The 19483-nt window shown below is 36.6% G+C and overlaps 1 long non-coding RNA gene across 2 annotated transcripts; it reads left to right on the top strand.

The window, feature by feature from the left end:
- The first annotated feature begins 13326 nt into the window (after positions 1–13326).
- LOC126830000 (uncharacterized) lies at positions 13327–17009 on the top strand. Of its 2 annotated transcripts, XR_007683651.2 has the most exons (4): positions 13327–13622; positions 15176–15220; positions 15675–15770; positions 16162–17009. It is a non-coding gene; the product is annotated as an uncharacterized LOC126830000 (long non-coding RNA). The 2 variants fall into 2 exon arrangements; XR_007683650.2 differs by lacking the exon at positions 15176–15220 and having other exon boundaries at positions 13329–13622.
- The last annotated feature ends 2474 nt before the right edge of the window (positions 17010–19483 follow it).

Below are 19483 nucleotides of genomic sequence, written 5' to 3'. Positions count from 1 at the left end.
GAAAAGACACGCAAACTATTTGAGGCGATACATATGAGAAGAAGCACACCAGATCTTAACCGCCACATGGGGATATTTTTGTCGAGCAAAATAAAAATGAAAAAGTAATATCACAAGTGATTAGTAATTAGGAATAAAGTATTGCATATTTATGATTTGATTATTTGATTATTCTCGTCACTAGTTTTTAGTCCATTTAATTAATATGATGTGCAGTTCAATCAGATGCCTATACCAGCGCAAACCTTTGGAATCACTCTGTTATTATCACTGCAATTATTATCAATACATTAGACCCTATCCTCAATCAGTTGTGCCTTTTTTTTTCTTTTTTTTTCTTTTTTTTTAAAAGTAGGTGTATATATTATTGTGTAAACACCAATAATCCCTATCACCAAAACTTAGATTATGTACACATCACCACTACTCAGTGGCTTTTGGAAAGTTAATTAGGCCCTTTTATCTTGTTTTTGTATATCATAACCCCATTGTGTCATAGGCCTTTGATCTTGTTGTTGTCATGTATGGTTTCAACCTTGTTATTGTAATTTTGTCTATACATGTAGCTTCAAATTTTGTTATATTGTATTAGCTTGAAAACGTTGAGAGAATACTCTTCGAAACTTCGCCTAAATAAATCAGTAGCTGTTTATAGTTTATTTATCTGCCCAGTTACTAAATGCCACTTAAAGAACAATGCTTGTGAAATGTTTTAAACAATCCACTTCACTGACACTTCAAAAAGATGGTCTGTTTCCACAACATGTCATCGTCACTTCTGAAAGATAGTCCATATACAACTGCATGCCTAGGTCATTTCGAAACTAAACCATGGTTCAAGTTTAATTCAACAACTAGCCGGCACGTAGGGATATGTAGCAGTGGGGGAACGCAGGAGAACCTGGAAAAAACCCACTTTCTCCGTCTCATGCAGGAGCGGGGAATCGAAACTTGACTCAATAAGAAACCTTATGAACTTTAAGAAGGGAGATCATTTAGAACACACAAGTAGCCAGCTCCAAACCCCTACTAGATCCCTCTCTTATTATAGTGGGGTATTCCCATGTATATTGCATATATGGTTGCAATAATTTACCTCTGCCTTTTTTGTTGTTAGTGCATTTTCCACATCATTGAAGGATGGAGTTCTCTGTTTATAAGCAAAGCACAGCCCCTGCCCTACTCACTTCATCCATATATTTTCTGAACGCACCAGTTTTATATTCCCCTTTCTATTGCGGCAAATTTAATATTTATTCAGTATATTTACGACAATTATTTCCAAAAAGAATTGATAGTTGAATTCCGTTTCGGCCTACAATAGATTCACACGGCATGTACATTGGGCATTATTATTTCAAATTATACTGTGCCACCATGGGTATAGTACCACAGGTCTTATGTTAGACGTGGAGAGCGGGTGACCCTAACCGGTCGCCACATCCTACGTACAACCCATGCATCTTTTCTTACTACATATCTTAGTAACCTTGTGATCGTCTAGAATTTATCTCTAGTTGTCTTTGCTTCTGCTTCACGTTGTGTATTTACTTCTTACTGTTTTCTTAAGACATTTGTCTTACCAGGAATAACAATGCAACGTTTTGTTTTTACATTTTATATATCATATAGCTGCTTACAAACGGTACTCGCTGGTCGAGTCGGCTGATAGAAACTGCTACATCTTTTCCCTTCCAGAATCTGTCTGTTGTTTGGCGATTGCTCCCAAATATAATAGTTTTGTAGCTTGGGTTTTGGACCTTCAATAAGCTAATTGGGTCAAATATGATGTAAATAATTAGAGAGATTAGTTAATTGAGCCAAATGACAGTCAAAACGTACCCTTATATGGTAATGGAAACATACTGGAGAAACTTCCCATGAGATATCTGTTATCAACCTAAAATTGAATGTTTACCATATTATGACTTTTTTTATGTAACCATCTGTCACCCATTCGCTAACTTGATTTAAGTACAAATATGTGAATCTACTAACTTGCCAGAGATATTAATTAATACAATATAATGCCATCATTAATTATAAGAGCAAAAATTCTAACAATATTAATACATGGGTCGGAAACGTAAGAACGAGTCAAATATACATGTAGACGTTTGTTTCAAAATGTTCTTAAATGTATGACTAGTATGCATGTTGTAAGCTCTTCTTACAAATAAACTTGAAATTTCTATCAATGATTGTGATATTGTACGTCAAGGTAACTAAAAATAACAACAGACTATTTGTAAACTCAAAATGGAAATTTGGCATCGGTATTATTGGGCGCTTTAGCCTGGCTCACCCTACTCCACACACTGGCTCACACATAGGCGATTTCGGTCGCTGACGATGAAAAATCAAAAACTCGCCGAGTGTGCATACTTGATTGCAAGCCATATTTTGTCGCCAGCAACCATCACGGCGATGGTCGCCAATATCAGACTTGTTTGATATGATCGCCAAAGTCGTCGCTTCATCGGCAAGAAATCGTCTAATGTGCTCATTTCGGCGACAAGTTAAGCGACAAGGAAGAATATAAATTCACCTATTAAATCAATCATTTTTGGTTATTCTTCTCATGTGACATAACCACACACAAGATTTCTCAGAATTTTTTTTTCTGTTACATGTACAGTATATATAAGTGGCTTGGGTAATCTAATTTAGCCCTAACTGACTAACTGAAATTAAGTTTTGGAATTCTGGCAAAGCTGTCAAATACATATGGTAGGCCGGGTGGATTATTCCGTCTATATAGCAATCTACTCAATAATAATATAGTCTTAGGATTCATAGATGGTAATCAGAATGGGCTTTTTTTTTTCAAGTACCTGTAGCGAGAAAACAGAAGAGTGACCGTCAACCACTTTCCTGGGCTTATTGATTGTGTGATTAAGGATTGATTATATTTAGGATTCTCTGGAATATTTCTGGACTCATCCTTACATGGCCTTTTTTACATAGTTTTTTATGCATGTAAGAGTCGCCCAATTTGAGCTAGTTATTTAGAATACTATAAACACACTGCACTCGAAGGGCATTGTACTAAGACGATTACGCCGCCGCTTGATCATTATGTACAAAACAATATTAATTGAAGTATTCGACGCAATGACGAAAAATATGAATTTATGTGACAGGTTGTTTGTCGTGATAGACAAAGTCGTCGTGTAGTGTGCTCACTCCACTTAAATTGCAGCGATATTTGTCGCTAGACTCGTCGCTTAAGTTGTGGCATAGTGTGCGCCAGGCTTTAATTTTGCTGATAGAAAAGTAAACAATATCCAAAAATACACTGGAACTCTGAAGGAGTACTGACATGTTTCGGTACCCAGGTCACGTCAAGACACGCCTTGTCGCATCAACAATTAAGCTACACCATGAATTCTTGAGTATCTAGTAATCCAATATCTATTAAATTGAGAAAAACCTGTCATTTTTAACTATTAATAAAACCGGAAGTTATACTTCAAGACCAAACTTTTTATTAATAACTATTAGTTGACATCAGAGTCATCATATATATAAAGGTCAAGGTCACCAGATAGACGTTCAAAAGTCGTAGAAAATTCAAAGTGAAACAAGAAGTAAACAAAATCGAAATTTAAAAATCGGCTTCCTAAGAATTGTTGCCACTTTTCAAAACATCAAACAGTTTTCAAAAATCAGAACAAAATCGCAGCTGAAGGGGTTGTTTTGTAAAATCCAATATGGGGGCCAAACGGTTGAAAATGTTATCGAACAAGGTCTTTGAAAATGAAAGGTTATATGTGAAGCTAACACTACCATGTGTCATTTTGGTTTATTTTTAAAATGGAGAGAACTATAAATGTTCGTGAAAAATCGGAAGGCATCAGTAATTTCCGGAAGTTTCCGAAAGCCGTAACAAAACTTTTTAATATGCCATTTTGAAGACATCAATGTATTCATTAATCCTACCAAATTTCAACTCTATACATGGCAAGATGTATAGTGTGTAGAACTGATGTAACAAAGTACTTTTTGAACGGTCATTTAGGTGCTTATAACTTGGTGACCTCCAGCCATGCTTCTTGATAATATGTATAATATTAACCTTCTAACTCTAACTGTAACCTGGGTATCATGTTTAAAATCACCATAAGTCGTTTAATTTGTACTTCTGTCAAGTTTAAAGCTGACCATTCAGTTTTGATAATGAGTGTCCAATTTACAAGTGTTTAATTTCACTGTTAAAAAATAAACAACCCAACAAATTAGATGATTTTTGGTGATTTTAAATGATTTTATACTCCCACATTGAAATGTGGTCGTATATTGTTGTCTGACCGGCCGGCGTCCACAATTGTTGTGGACGCTCTATAGCCTAAACTTTATATCCAATTGACTTTAAATTTATACACAGTGTTTAAGGTCATGAGACAAAGAAGCCTATTCATTTTCAGTGATTTTCGATAATTAATGCCAGAGTTATGGCCCTTGATCACTTCAAAAAATCTTGTGAACACTCTAGAGGTCAAAGTTTATATCCGATTGACTTTAAATTTATACACAGTGTTTAAGGTCATGAGACAAAGAAGCCTATTGATTTTCACCAATTTCAGATAATTACTGCCAGAGTTAAAGCCGTTGATCACTTTGAAAAATTTGTGGATGCTCTAGAGGCTAAAGTTAATATCCGATTGACTTTAAATTGATACACAGTGTTTAAGGTCATGAGACGAAGAATTCTATTGATTTTCAGCAATTTCCGATAATTTTTGTCAAAGTTATTGCCCTTGATCACTTTGAAAAATCTTGTGAACACTCTAGAGGCTAAAGTTAAAATCCGATTGACTTTAAATTTATACACAGTGTTTAAGGTCTTGAGACGAACAAGTATATTGATTTTCAATGATTCTTTATGACTTGAACAGCTAAATCCATGATGTTAAAAGTTTCGTATACTAAACGTTAGCATGGGGCAGAACTTTATAAAAACCAAACAAATTCTAATGGTTTTCTGATAATTACTTAATGAGTTGTTACTCTTAAACAGATTTAAATTTATTATAAATGTTTCATTACCGAAAAAAGTAAAAATATGCGACAACTCTTGTAGACTGCCCGGACGATATAGCTGCTGTGGGCGTATGTTTCGTTGCCTGGCATTGCTGGCAACCTATCTTTACAAATTTTTGAACAAAGATTAGATATTAAATGAATGTAAAAGAAATTAGTGCTAGATACACAAGATTAAATGATACCTGGGTTACAGTGTCTGTATGCACTGTTCTTACAGTTCCCTCCCCTGGGGTGTAGGGTGTAGTTCCTGCGTGTCGTAAGAGGCAACTAAAAGAATCCCTGTAATGGGGCAACGTGTTTGCCGTGCGTTGCGACCAGTGTCGGTGGAGAGTGGAATCCTGGTAATTGAGTGGGGATTTGACTTGCGAGTCCTTTCTCTGCAACACATTACTTTGGCCCATGGTTCACCTAGACGGGAGATCAGAGTGGCTCACTCTGATCAATCGGCTTTGGTCGTTTTTAGCTCTGTAGAATGTACTTTTTTCCAATTTCATTGCTTTGTTTTTTTCGCTCAGCAAGTTTACCTTTGTGTCCTGAGTACTTCCTACAGAGCGGCGACTTGGGTCAATCGGGTTGGTTAAGTATTTATACTTACTGGCTTGAATATTCCCCTCGTCGAGCCCTGAGGCCATGCGCTGGTTATCCGTGCTAGACCTCCCCCTGGTAGGCAGGGAAGTAACCTGGGGGACGACGAGGGGTGAATTTTAAAAAATATATTTAATGGATTCCCCAATCCCCCCCACTCCAATTAATAAAAAGAAACAGAAGCGTCCTAATTCAGAGGACGTTTCTGATTTAAAAACACTTTAAAAATATCAAAGACATAGCCGAGGTTTCTCTTAATTGAGAGTCCCTCTACTGCAGACCTATCGAAGGTATCACCATTTTTAATAGCCAAGGGCATAGCTGGCATTGATAGAATGCCCTAAGGAAAAGCATGCTACCATGCTGCTTAAATCAACATCCTTAGCGGACATTCCTATCAAGGTATCTCCACATAGGTCTTTAAACTCAAGTAGAGGTGTAATTGGCTGTCGGGATCTTGAAGGCAGCAGTGAGGAAGAAATGGTGGAATACCTTTCTGCTCAAGGTGTCTTACATGTTAAAAGAATTAGTGTACGCCGAGGAGAAAAGGTGATTCCCACAAGCACCTATATCCTCACTTTTAATCGTCCCGACATTCCAAAGACTCTCAAGGCAGGTTATCTTAACATACCTGCTGATTCTTACATGAGTAACCCATTACAATGTTACAAATGTCAGAAATTTGGACATAGCAAAACCGTCTGTAGAGGTAAGGACACCTGCACTCGCTGTGGTCATGATGGCCATGAGAGCGCTACCTGCCAGGCAGATTTGTGTTGTATAAATTGCAAGGGTAGGCACTTTGCTTACTCTCGCGAATGTCCAATATGGCAAAAGGAAAAAATAATTCAACAGGTAATGTCTGAGCGTAAAATATCATATTATGATGCTCAAAAGCAAGTAGACTTAACTGCGCTCTTTCCCATTCCATCTCAAGGGAAATCTTTTGCAAGCGCAGTGAAAGTATCTACCAAAAGCATCTCAGTTCAGACAGATATAACCTGGCTAAATAAAGGGAAAATGTCTTTCATATCATCAGATCATGTTAAAGGGGTATCGAGCGCCTCTCAAACAAAAGAGAGCTCTATCGAAACTATTTCTTTGACTGGCGAGGGTTCATCCTCCTTGCCTCAATCTGAAACTGTTGGGATCATTCCTAACACTTCCTCTAAGAACGGCAAGGGGTCATCTCCCTCGCCTCCCCTTGAAGCTGCCATCCTTGATTCCAGTTCTGCTGGGTCAGGATCGCAGTCTAAAGGTAATTCTTCGTCAAAGAAAGAAAAATTAGCAAAGTTTCGAGAGGGAGGGAAGAATGGTTCAAAAGACCCTGTCTCTCTCTATAATAGATACAGTATGGGGATGATCTGATGGACGGTATTACCGTCGTGGATGTCCATACGGATCCACATGGTAAGTCGTCAAAAAATAAAATTCCCTGACAATGGTAAATTCCATTATTCAATGGAATTGTCGTGGTTTAAAACCAAATTTTAATGAAGTCCAATTATTAATTTAAAAGCACAATCCTTTAGCTATTTGTTTACAGGAAACATTTTTACGAAATTCTGACACTTTGTCTTTTAGACATTTTGTTGGTTATCATCATCACTCAGTTGGTGATGGTAGAGCTCATGGTTTCTATTATTCTTGATGGAGATATCCTTCAGAGTCAAGTCACCCTCAACTCCCTTTACAAACAGTTGCAGTTAGGGTGACTTTGCATATTCCTATAACACTCTGCTCTGTATATCTTCCACCAAGTTTACATCTTAATCCCAGAGATCTTGATGACCTTGTTGCACAACGTCCTCTCCCGTTTATTATTACGGGAGATTTCAATGGTCATCATTCACTCTGGGGTAGTCCAGATGATAACAACAGAGGTAAACAAATAGCGGACTTCATTAACATTAATAATTTGTGTTTATTAAATGATGACTCGCCTACTTATCTACATCCTGCCACAGCTTCTTTTTCTTCCCTCGATCTCACCATTTGCTCTCCGGTCCTGTTTCAGGATTTTTCATGGAGGGTTAATGAAGATCTGTGTGGTAGTGACCACTTTCCTATCTTGATTGATGATAATGGTCCCTCTCCGGTCGAAAGACCTCAGAGGTGGATGTTATTACATCATTCGGTATTCGCATACAACCCCTTTTGTCTGAGGCTGATTCAGCCTTGACAGTATTGCGAATACCCCTGTCTTTAGGACTCCACCGTGGGCTATATCTCCCCCAAAGATCGATTTCGATCTAACTCAACATAAAAAGAGAGATACTAGCTCTATGGTGTTCCAATCTCTCTTTAGAGAGTTAAGGTCTAAGTATGGTGATTATGCTCCTATTCACACAGATGGTTCTAAGGATGGCGACCGGGTAGCTTCGGCTACCGTGACGCCATCTGAGACCATTTCTGTGTGTCTTCCACCTGCTGCTTCAATATTTACAGCTGAGCTCCAGGCAATTCTTCAAGCCTTGGAGTTCATACAATCCTCTTCATCTTTAAAGCATATCATCTTTACTGATTCTCTGTCCTCGCTCCAAGCAATTAACAATAAACAGCTTGAACACCCATTAGTAGCAGATGTTTAGCGTCTGCTACTATCTTACGAGTTGAGCAGCAAAGACATTGTCTTTTGCTGGCTCCCCAGTCACGTTGATATAAGGTGGAATGATCAAGCAGATTTTGCTGCCAAAGCTGCTTTAGATCTTCCTCAATCACCCTTTTTATACCATATAAAGATTTTAAATCATGTATAAATTATTTTATTTATGACCGCTGGCAACGGTCTTGGGATCTTGCAGGCACAAATAAACTTCATCACATTAAGCCTCTCCTAGGAGATTGGCCCAACTCCTATAGAACCAACAGGAGGGATGAAGTTGTTTTGTGTCGCTCTCGCATTGGTCATACCTTTTTAACTCATATTTTTATTTTGAAGCGAGAGCCTCAACCGCAATGTGTTCACTGACATGTTCATTTGACAGTAAAACACATCTTGATTGAGTGCAAACATCTCAAGTATATTAGATCTAAATACTACCGTTGCCAGTCATTACGTCAGCTATTTGCTCAACCGGAGCTATATGATAACATTTTTAAACATATTTAATCATGTATATCGTTTTAAATATTTATATATGTAAAAGATTTGTTATATTTATTTTTAATTAATATATTTTCGGTGATATTTGTTTTTATTTACATATATAAATTCAATTATGTGATATTGTTTTAATTTGTCTCGATAGATTCACCATATGTTTGGCGCAATATAGCCCGGTTGAAGCTGACGTGCCATTAAACAACATTTCATTTCATTTCATTTCTTACAGTTCCTCCCAAATTTTTGGGACCGAAATCTTGGCAATGCAACGAAAATTTTTTTTTCAAATTCTTAGATTTCGCCGTGAAAATTCGCTTGATTCCGCTGCGATTTTTTCAAAGATTCGCTTGTAATCCACCGTGTTTCGCTAGGAATTCACTGTGTTTCTCTATTAATTCAATGTGTTTCGCTAAGAATACATCGTATTTTGCCATGCTTCCTGCCAGGAGTTGGCGAGCCTACCTTAAGCTAGGATCGAACTAATATTGTCTATAATAAATTGAAGGAGTTGTAATATGGTAATGCTGCCGTGAAAACGTGTACATGTATAATGCACAGGCCGGTTTGATTAACAACAAAAGGAGTTAGGTTATCCCAGGAAAATGTTTACCGACATTCTTTATCGGTTAGAATTTTTTTCTAGCGCACTGTACATGCATTACGTGGGGCCAAAATGTATGCAAACTATGAACAACTTACAATTTTTTAAAAGTGTCATTTCATCTTCGTCTATAGTCCAACAATTATTGGCTGCTATCAAATCCAAACTTTAAATTATATACGATGAGCTTTTTCACATTACTTCAGTTAATCTAAATCAACCATCCATACAGCACAGTGCCATAAATCACTCCGCAGTGCGCTTAACGGTAAGTCACGTGGTCAGAAACGCGGGAAAAGATTGGGACTATATTCTTACGCTGTGTTATTCGGCGAAAAGTATTTAGCAAATCTTGACTGTCACCGGTATATGATAATAATGTATTATGACGCATTAAAACGATATGGTTGGGAGGGGGTACACTGTGAAGGTCATAGAAGTGACAGCGTCATGTATTTGTTATTTTGCAAATTAAGTATACATATAATACTGTACATTTACATGCATTCAACCAATAAGACAGCGTAAGAATATAGCCCCAATCTTTTCCCACGTTTCTGACCATGTGACTTACCGTTAAGTGCACCGTGGAGTGATTTATGGAACTGTGCTTTATGGATTGTTGATTTAGATTAACTGAAGCTGCGAGTAATGAAGTAATGTGAAAAAGCTCATCGTATATAATTTAAATTTGGATTTGATAGCAGCCAATAATTGATGGATTACATCTAAGTTATAGACGAAGATGAAATGATACGTTTAGAAAATCGTAAGTTGTTCATAGTTTGCATACATTTTGGCCCCACGTTATGCATGTATACAGTGCCTTAGAAAAAGAATCCGACCCTAGCTTCCTCGCCAACGGTTAACATACTTTGTATTCAACTGAAAAAAATTACTTTTTTTTAACATGCTTAAATCGGGATAATATCGGCACTCAAGCGATTCACCATGTTCCACTGCGAAACACTGAAATAGGGTGTTTTGCGGTGATTTGGCTAACTGGCATTTCGCTAGCGATTCTCCAAGATTCCGTCGCGGAACAGGGAGTTTTTCCGCCGTGTTCGGCGATTCTAGTCCCAAACTCCAGCAGCGTAGTGTAAGTCACGATTGTCTGTGTTGTAATTAAACATGTAATTAATTCAATATGTCCGTTACAAGCTACATATGATCTGTACACACGTTCCGCTTTACTTCAAAGGAATATGCACTGGTCAGTAAGCATGCCGTGACGAGATAAAAGAAACAATTGTGTGTATGACCATGTGTTCGAAGGTATATAAAAATGTGTTGTCTGACAGTTAGGCAGAGAAGAGCAGGGAGGAGTACAGTGAAATCTCAATAATATTTTGACTGAATCTCTCACTGAAATTTTACTAAAATCTCATTACTATTTCAAAGTCTTTAATAACATGCATTCTGAAAAAAAAAACTCCAAACAATTACAATATTACTATATTATTAATTATCCCTCAAATTTCTGTATTCCGTCTTCTAAATTTTCTTTTTGTCCCCCGCCTTTCGAAGAAAGCAGGGGACTATTAAAATGGGTTCGTCCGTCTGTCTGTCTGTCTGTCCGTCTGTCTGTCCGTCCGTCCGTCCGTCTGTCTGTCCGTCACACTTTTTGGGACACAATAACTCTCTTCCTAATTGAGCTAGAATGTTCAAACTTGGTGTATGTGTTTATTAGGTCAATGCCTTGATGGAGTTCGAAGATGAGCATTTTCCGCTTAGGGTAAGCAGAGATAAGCAATTTGATTGGTTGATGCTTTGGGACACGATAACTCTCTTCCTAATTGGGCTAGAATGTTCAAACTTGGTGTATGTGTTGATTAGGTCAATGCCTTGATGGAGTTCGAAGATGAGCATTTTCCGCTTAGGGTAAGCAGAGATAAGCAATTTGATTGGTTGATGCTTTGGGACACGATAACTTTTAATTGAGCTAGAATGTTCAAACTTGGTGTATGTGTTTATTAGGTCAATGCCTTGATGGAGTTCGAAGATGAGCATTTTCCGCTTAGGGTAAGCAGAGATAAGCAATTTGATTGGTTGATACTTTGGGGCACGATAACTCTCTTCCTAATTGAGCTAGAATGTTCAAACTTGGTGTATGTGTTGATTAGGTCAATGCCTTGATGGAGTTCGAAGATGAGCATTTTCCGCTTAGGGTAAGCAGAGATAAGCAATTTGATTGGTTGATGCTTTGGGACACGATAACTTTAGTTCTAATTAAGTGAGATTGATGAAACTTGGTGTATAGATTTATTATATGAATACCTTAACTAAGTTCGATAATGAACATTTTTTGCTGAGGGTAAGCAGAGTGATAAGCAATTTGATTGGTAGAAACTTTGGAACACAATAACTCTCCTTCTAATTGAGGTAGAATGTTCAAACTTGGCATAGGTGTCTATTAGGTGAATGTTTAAACTTGATGTATATGTAGATGTTCATTAGGTGAATGTCTTGACTGAGTTCAATAATTAACATTTCGAGCTGAAGCTAAGCAGAGCTAATCGATTTCATTTGTCGATGGTTTGGGACAAGATAATCTTGATTCTATCTGATAGAGAGTGATGAAACTTAGTGAAAAAAATAAATGTGCGATTAATTAATATGTGTCATCTATTTATTTTGCAATTTCGGCGGGGGACATCAGCCTCACTGTTGGCTTGTTCTTCTAGTGTTGTCCTTTTCTTCGATGATATTAAAAATATATGACCTGAAATGACACAATCAAAATAATATTAAATAAAGATAGGCATGTGCCATGCAGTGTGCTGGTAGAGCATTCAGCTGTTTCAAAATTATCCTGTCAAAAACAAAGCATATATAAATTTTGGGATTAATGTGCATCGGCTGTCACTAGTGGCAGGCATTTAGTAATTACTTATGAATACACAAGATTATAACACTGATAATTTACTCTTAAAATATGTTTTGATTTATTTTTAGTGGATCCGTAATATATATACACAGAACCGTTTTACCTTTGTTTTTAAAAACTAAACATAGCCAGGTCAAATACTTTGCATGACGGAAGTTAATATACCAATACACCCAGCCCAATATACTAGAATTTAAACAACTAGCCTATACTCACCATGGCTGCTTTTGAAATTACGCCTTATCATCAGTACATCCATTTTATAATTAACTACTTCAAAATTTATCCAACAAACCATTCTGTGATAGGTGTTTTGATGGTCATATAATCCAGAAATTGCACAGAAATTAACGAACGTGCACAAACACAAATCTATTATCCCAAATACGCGCCTTTTTTCCAGGAATTTCAACATTTGATTAAAAATGCGGAAGCCTTTCGCGAAACAGTGAAAAAACGTATGTTAATTAACCTGTTAATCTGTTGAATATAGCAGCACCAATTTATCAATTTAGTAATGAAACATGCACGCGAGGCCCTTTTGTTTGCATGAGAGTTTCATATACTTTACAACCATTATAGAATTAAAAATTTCTTCATTTGTTTTCTATTCCAAAATGTTTTAAAAACATGTAGTTAAAGGGCGATTCACGAATTTCATAGAGCCTAAGATATAACATTCCGTGTACGTATGACATTTAAATGCCAAAATATAGAGGAATAGTATATTTACCTTGTCTGAAAAGTTCAGTTCAAAATATTTAGGCGTTTTCGTTGGCCACTTGATAATTGTGACTATTCTATACTGATTGTTAACTTAATCGAATGGTAAAGTATTTGTATTTAATATTTATATGCATAAAAGTTGTATTTTATTTTTAATTTTATTGACTGTGATATTGTTTTTATTTATGCATATAATATTTTTCTGTGATATAGTTTAGCCTGTCTCGTAATATTCACCATATGTTTGGCGCAATGTAGCCCGGTTGGAGCTGATATGCCATAAAACCACATTTCATTTCATTTCACCCTGTTGGCGGTAAGCTATAATTTGAGAAAGGAAAACTGATTGGATGTTTATTTTTACACAGCCAATCGCTATAGTTTACCGGAACATCAGCCTAAAATGTGATTCAATCGGGTCAAACTGAAAGTTGGGAGTTTGGTGTCTTGTTCAATTCATCATGGATAACCCTCCAAAACGTCAAAGAGAACGAACAGTCACAGATATTGCACAAAAAAGAAGAAATAGTACATGCGAGGTTACACAGCATAGAAAAAGACGAATGTGTGTATTTATGCTGAGAAGTAGCGAGATGGAAATTGGAATGATTTCAACAAAGCCAACTTCACGAAGACGTTGCCAATCTGAACTAATAAAAACTTTTAAACTGGTATGATATTTTATTGGAGGAATCATTTGTAAATAGTGTAAATTAGTAGTATTATCTTTTTGAATCATCAATTTTTATTAGAGACGTATGTACTCACAGATTTCATTTTTAACAATTTATTTATACTGAGCGCCATGGAAAACGCATCACTTAGTTTTTCGTATAACAAAATGATCCTGTAAACATATTTTTATTATTTTGCTTCTTATTGTGAACAATATTCAAATGGGAACACATCAATAACAACACATTTGTACACTTATGGATGTTTAATCTGTAATCAAGGGTACAAAGTCAGAGGGGTCAAAACCAAAAGTATGACACAGATGTCAGTAGCGCGTGTGTCCTCCACGGGCCATCATCACGGTAGGCTACAGCATTAACGCGACCCCAGCAAATGTGTAGGGTGGTCCGGTGAGGAAATGTGAAGCCTCCCCACACCATTACACTTCCCCCACCCCATCGATTCGTTTCGAAGACGCAGCAGTCTGCAAGACGTTCCCCAAGACGTCTCCACACACGTTGACGGCCATCAGTGTGATAAAGATGAAAGCGACTCTCATCACTGAAGAGCACACTTTGCCAGTCTACTCTTCTCCATGTCTGGTGTCCTTGAGCCCATATCAAACACCGCTGACGGTGATGATCCCTGAGGATAGCTCCAACATAAGGTCGTCGTGCACAGAGTCCTACTTCTCTTAGACGACGTCTTATGGTGTTGGCACTTTTTGATCCTTGTCTTCTGACGACTGCTCCACCTGTTCGAGTCGCTGGGCGGAATCTGTCAAGCAGACGAGTGACCCGGATGTAGCGGTCTTGAGCCTGGGTTGTAACTCGTTGTGGACCAGGACGTTGATGGTCACGTGTTGATCCAGTTAATCGAACAAGTTCCACCAACCTTACAATAGTGGACTGATGACAATTGAAGTGTCTGACAATAGCACGTGTAGACATGTCAGACCTGGACATTCCCATGGCTTCATTCCATTGATTTTCAGTAAGTCTCGGCATCTCTAGCTCAATTCCTTCACACGTCCAACAACAAATTACGACAGATGGACATTTCACAGTTAAAGTACTGCACATTAAGTTGAAAACATGCTTTTAAAGGGCTCACACACAATGCTGCACGTGTATATTGGGTTTTTCATGTGCATCTCGTGCAATATATTTTTGTGCACACGGGCCGATATTTTTTGCGTTTGGGAGCATTGTGTGAAACAATAGTTCATAGTATTGCATAATATTATACATACAAAACCACCTAGTATAAAATATTTGGGAAAAAAAGTGATGCGTTTTCCATGGCGCTCAGTATATTTTCTTTTTTAGTAACATTACATCTATAGTTTCATTCAGTTACTAGTTAGTTTTTGTTGGCTCTGTTCGATATAAAAAAAATAAAAGGGCCAAGATTATTTTCAATTTATTTTTCTGTGTGAGTTGCCATCCCATTTATTTCTATGCATATGTACTGAACTATAGGCCTACCAGTACATGATGTAAACATAGGAAAAATAAACATCAAATACAAAGACTTATTTATTTTACAGGCACACAGGAAATATATTGAGTCATTCCATGCCAGTAAGTTCCAGGTAATTACAACCAATACAGACCTGCAATTGTAGTTCAAACTAGGCCTAGTAGTTACAATGATTTTTTATGATTTTCTAGTTTGGCTGGGTGGCCGAATGGTTATGGATCAGGACTGAAATGGGGGTTTAACATCCTACTGATGAAGTCAGGCATATGCCATACTGTGTGCTATGAGGGAAATTTTGCCTGGGCAGCAGCACCATGCCCTACTCTTGCATTGAATTAGAATGTCTGTCATTGAGTCCAGTTGTGTGATTGCACTAAAAACCTATGCGTAAGAGAATTATTGAAATAAAATTGAACCATGTATTTTAAGTCCTAGTTAGACCTAGTTTGTGTTGAGTGGACATTAAACCCTCTTTTTTCACATTCCTTCTTTAAAAAGTACACTTTTAAATTGAAAGAAAGATGTTTCACATCAACAATAATAATTTATTTGACATTATTTTGCAGTCCACTGGTTTACCATGCAAAATGTTTGTTGGTAGCAGTTGATTTTAATTTGCATACAAATCGAGAACCACTAAAAGGAGCTGACACAAACATTAGGTTAGTTTTCCCCTTACTTATGTAATAACATTCAACAATATCTAATAAATGACCCGTATGACAGTCATGTAAGAAACTAATTGGTCAATTTTAACCATGGATCAAATGTGTTTATAAAATATGAGAAAACGTTAAATTATTGTGTCTCATCTCGGTACATTCAAACTGATTTTGGAGCTGGCTCACGAACCTTGGGGTCCAAGAAAGTTTTTCTACATTATCAATCCTGGTTTTCTAAGGTCAGCAATAAAAGGGGGGTGGGTGATGATGTGTATACCATTAGCAGCATGATACAATTCTCCTGACAATTGTAATTTCGCAGTTCGAACAATTTTCCACATATAACACTGCATGACATATGCCCATTTCCTTTAATCTATTTATTTTTCAGATATAAAAAAAAATACTCAAAAAGATCGGAATATTGTCAGCAGTACCTTTAATCTGGGGCAGTCATACCCAGACCCAGCTGATCCAACGAGATATTGTGAAGAGACAGACCAAAAAATTTTAAGAATGTTACAGAATATAATATATTCTAACCAAAATTAAATACACAATATAAAACAGAAATATGTTTAATAGCATCAATGTTTATTTAAACATGCATTATGCAAGAAGTAAATGTGTCTATTGCAGGTCTTTCTTTAGGTCTGAAATGTTATATAAACTACATGTATTAATTAGACATTTATTATAATCAACTCTTGATGTCATCTATGGTGTCCGATTTTCATTGGATTTGAATCTGATCTGCCGTTCATTATCTGTTGATTAAACGCAACAATGGATAATAAAGACTTTATTATCATGACAGCAGTAACAATGACAATTGAGGCTACAGTCATTTTCATAATAAGGTTTTCTCAGCTTGTAGTGAAGCAATTTAGCTGAAATTCTCAGCATATTCCATATCATCTAGTTTTAACTATTACAGTAAGAACTGCCAGCTCTTTAACTAATCTTCCATAATGTATCTTTAACTATTATAAAAGAATGTTTTGTTTGATAATTTGGGTAGGTCTTTTGCAGACTATATAGTTTGATATTACTTGTCTGATTATTTCTTCCAAGTCGACCTTGCCTCTAAAACTGACGGTATACATCATGGCGAAACCTTTTCTGTTCGTCGTCATATAGCACCCTAATAAATGTCATCTCTTGTTTGTAATGCGATCTAAACCGCCTCATCTAAACAATACTGATCAATTTTCCTGAAAATAAAATGTTAAAATATGTAAAAATGTATTAAGGTTTTATATAACTATTAGTTGTGTCAAATATTTTGTTTTGTATTTTGTAAACAGTTTCTCCTGAATGTAAATATTAAGAGTCTCTGAGTAAACCAGTTGTTGATGTGATAATTATTTGGTTGTCATCAAATCACAAGTTACCATAAAGAAATAGTGAAATCACCGATATTCCATCTATAAAAGTTAACACTGCGTGAAGTTTTAGATTTTATACATGACATCTACTTACCGGTCTTAGAGATAAGCAATTTTGAGGCGAAAGTCTATAACATAGATTTTTTGTCGGTGGTTGTGGACAGGGCTCGAAATTCATTTTTTCGATCGAAGGCCAACTTTGGCCTACGATAGGCCAAAGTGCAACCTTGATCCAAGGCCAAAAATTGAAAATCCAAGGCCAATTTTTAAGTCATGAAATATGATGTTATCAGCTTATTCAGAAGGTTTCAATATGTCATATGTGAATCTGTTTATTGTAGATCACTAGATCTTTCTCAGTCAAAATGTTGTTACAGGCCTGACTATCACATCACGTTCAATATTTTTATTCCGTTTACAAAAATAATGCATCCTTACAGTTAAGAGGGGGGGGGGGGTAAAATTCATATCGTACTATCATAGCCTACTGTTTTTAGTACGATATTTTATTCTACTCAAAAATATTTTTAAAATCGGCATGTAGCCATATTGAGAGTTGAAAGTATTACTATATCAGCGGTAGAGCTGGATGAAATATCGATATAAATCGTTAAGATATGCCAAAAAGCACTATCGAGTATCGTTCTCTTCGTCTATTTTTTGTGCGTGCGTAGGAGTCGACTCAATGTTTTCTGTGACTTAATCCTTCGTATATATAACAATACAATACCCTACATCGGTCACTTTATATTTACTTCAAAGTCTCAATCTCAATGTAGCATTTTTAAAAAAATGTTAAAATAAATTTGCCCTCATTTAAACATTACTTTAGTTTGAAACAATAATCGCCATATCATGGAATTCGCTAAATTGGAGATACCCGGATGTGTAAATATTTCAGAGTTTTTTCCCTTTCAGAATTCGTCTGCTCATTATAAATGACATAGCACTGATGGATGACAAAAACGTTTGTATTTCTTCTTTCGGAATCAAGGCTACATTATTTTAATAATAATAAACAATTTACGAATTCGTGATATCAAGCTCTTTAGGCTAGTAAATTTTCTTCAGTTTTTGCACGCGAATCGACAACGAATTGTCCGCCATGTTGGTATTTATTGCGCTCACATACGCAATGTTTTGAATCGACTCATGCTCATTTTATTTTGGTTTCTGCACCTACATAGGCATATCAACGGTATTTCGTCATTCAGAACTAAGGCTACATTATTTAAAAATAAAGAACAATAATAAGGTTGTGTTGATACTATCAATTGACATTTCAATGGCGATTACCGATAGTAAAAATAACTCGCGATACCCAGCACTAATCGGCGACCATACATGGCCGTGGATAGTTAAAAGTCGGCCATGAATCTGCGGCCAAATTCTAAAATTCGGAGGCCATGGACGCCGAGGCCGACGGCAGTGTCGAGCCCTGGTTGTGGAGACGTGACTGGTGTGTCTCTAGCTGCAATAGTCAAACCGTCGCAAATTTCAAGCCTGGTTGTCTTTCTATTATGACAACCAGCAATTCCATTCTTTTTTTTTATCATCCAGCTGATGATGTAATGAAATATTTTTTTTTTTGTAATTATATAATAAATAAGCTCACATGACAGCCAAAGAATTGAAAAGAATTTGTTTTTATACGCCAACATTGAAATGTGGTCATATATTGTCGTCGCCCCCGTCAGTCCGTCCGTCCGTCCGGCGTCCACAATTGCTTGTGGACGCTCTAGAGGCTAAAGTTAATATCCGATTGACTTTAAATTTATACACAGTGTTTAAGGTCATGAGACGAAGAAGCGATTTCCGATAATTACTGCCAGAGTTATGGCCCTTGATCACTTAAAAAAATCTTGTGGACGCTCTAGAGGCCAAAGTTAATATCCGATTAATCTTAAATTTATACACAGTGTTTAAGGTCATGAGGCAAAGATGCCTATTGATTTTCAGCAATTTCCGATAATTACTACCAGAGTTATGACCCTTGATCACTTCAAAAAATCTTGTGGAAACTCTAGAGGCCAAAGTTAATATCCGATTGACTTTAAATTCTTACACAGTGTTTAAGGTCATGAGACGAAGAAGCCTATTGATTTTTAGCAATTTCCGATAATTACTGTCAGAGTTATGGCCCTTGATCACTTGAAAAAATCTTGTGGACGCTCTAGAGGCCAAAGTTAATATTCGATTGACTTTAAATTCATACACAGTGTTTAAGGTAATGAGACGAAGAAGCCTATTGATTTTTAGCAATTTCCGATAATTACTGTCAGAGTTATGGCCCTTGGTCACTTTGAAAAATCTTGTGGACGCTCT

Source organism: Patella vulgata, chromosome 8 (assembly GCF_932274485.2).
Source record: "Patella vulgata chromosome 8, xgPatVulg1.2, whole genome shotgun sequence".
In the NCBI taxonomy this organism is placed as follows: domain Eukaryota; kingdom Metazoa; phylum Mollusca; class Gastropoda; family Patellidae; genus Patella; species Patella vulgata.
This window is presented reverse-complemented; position numbering and strand designations above follow the sequence as displayed.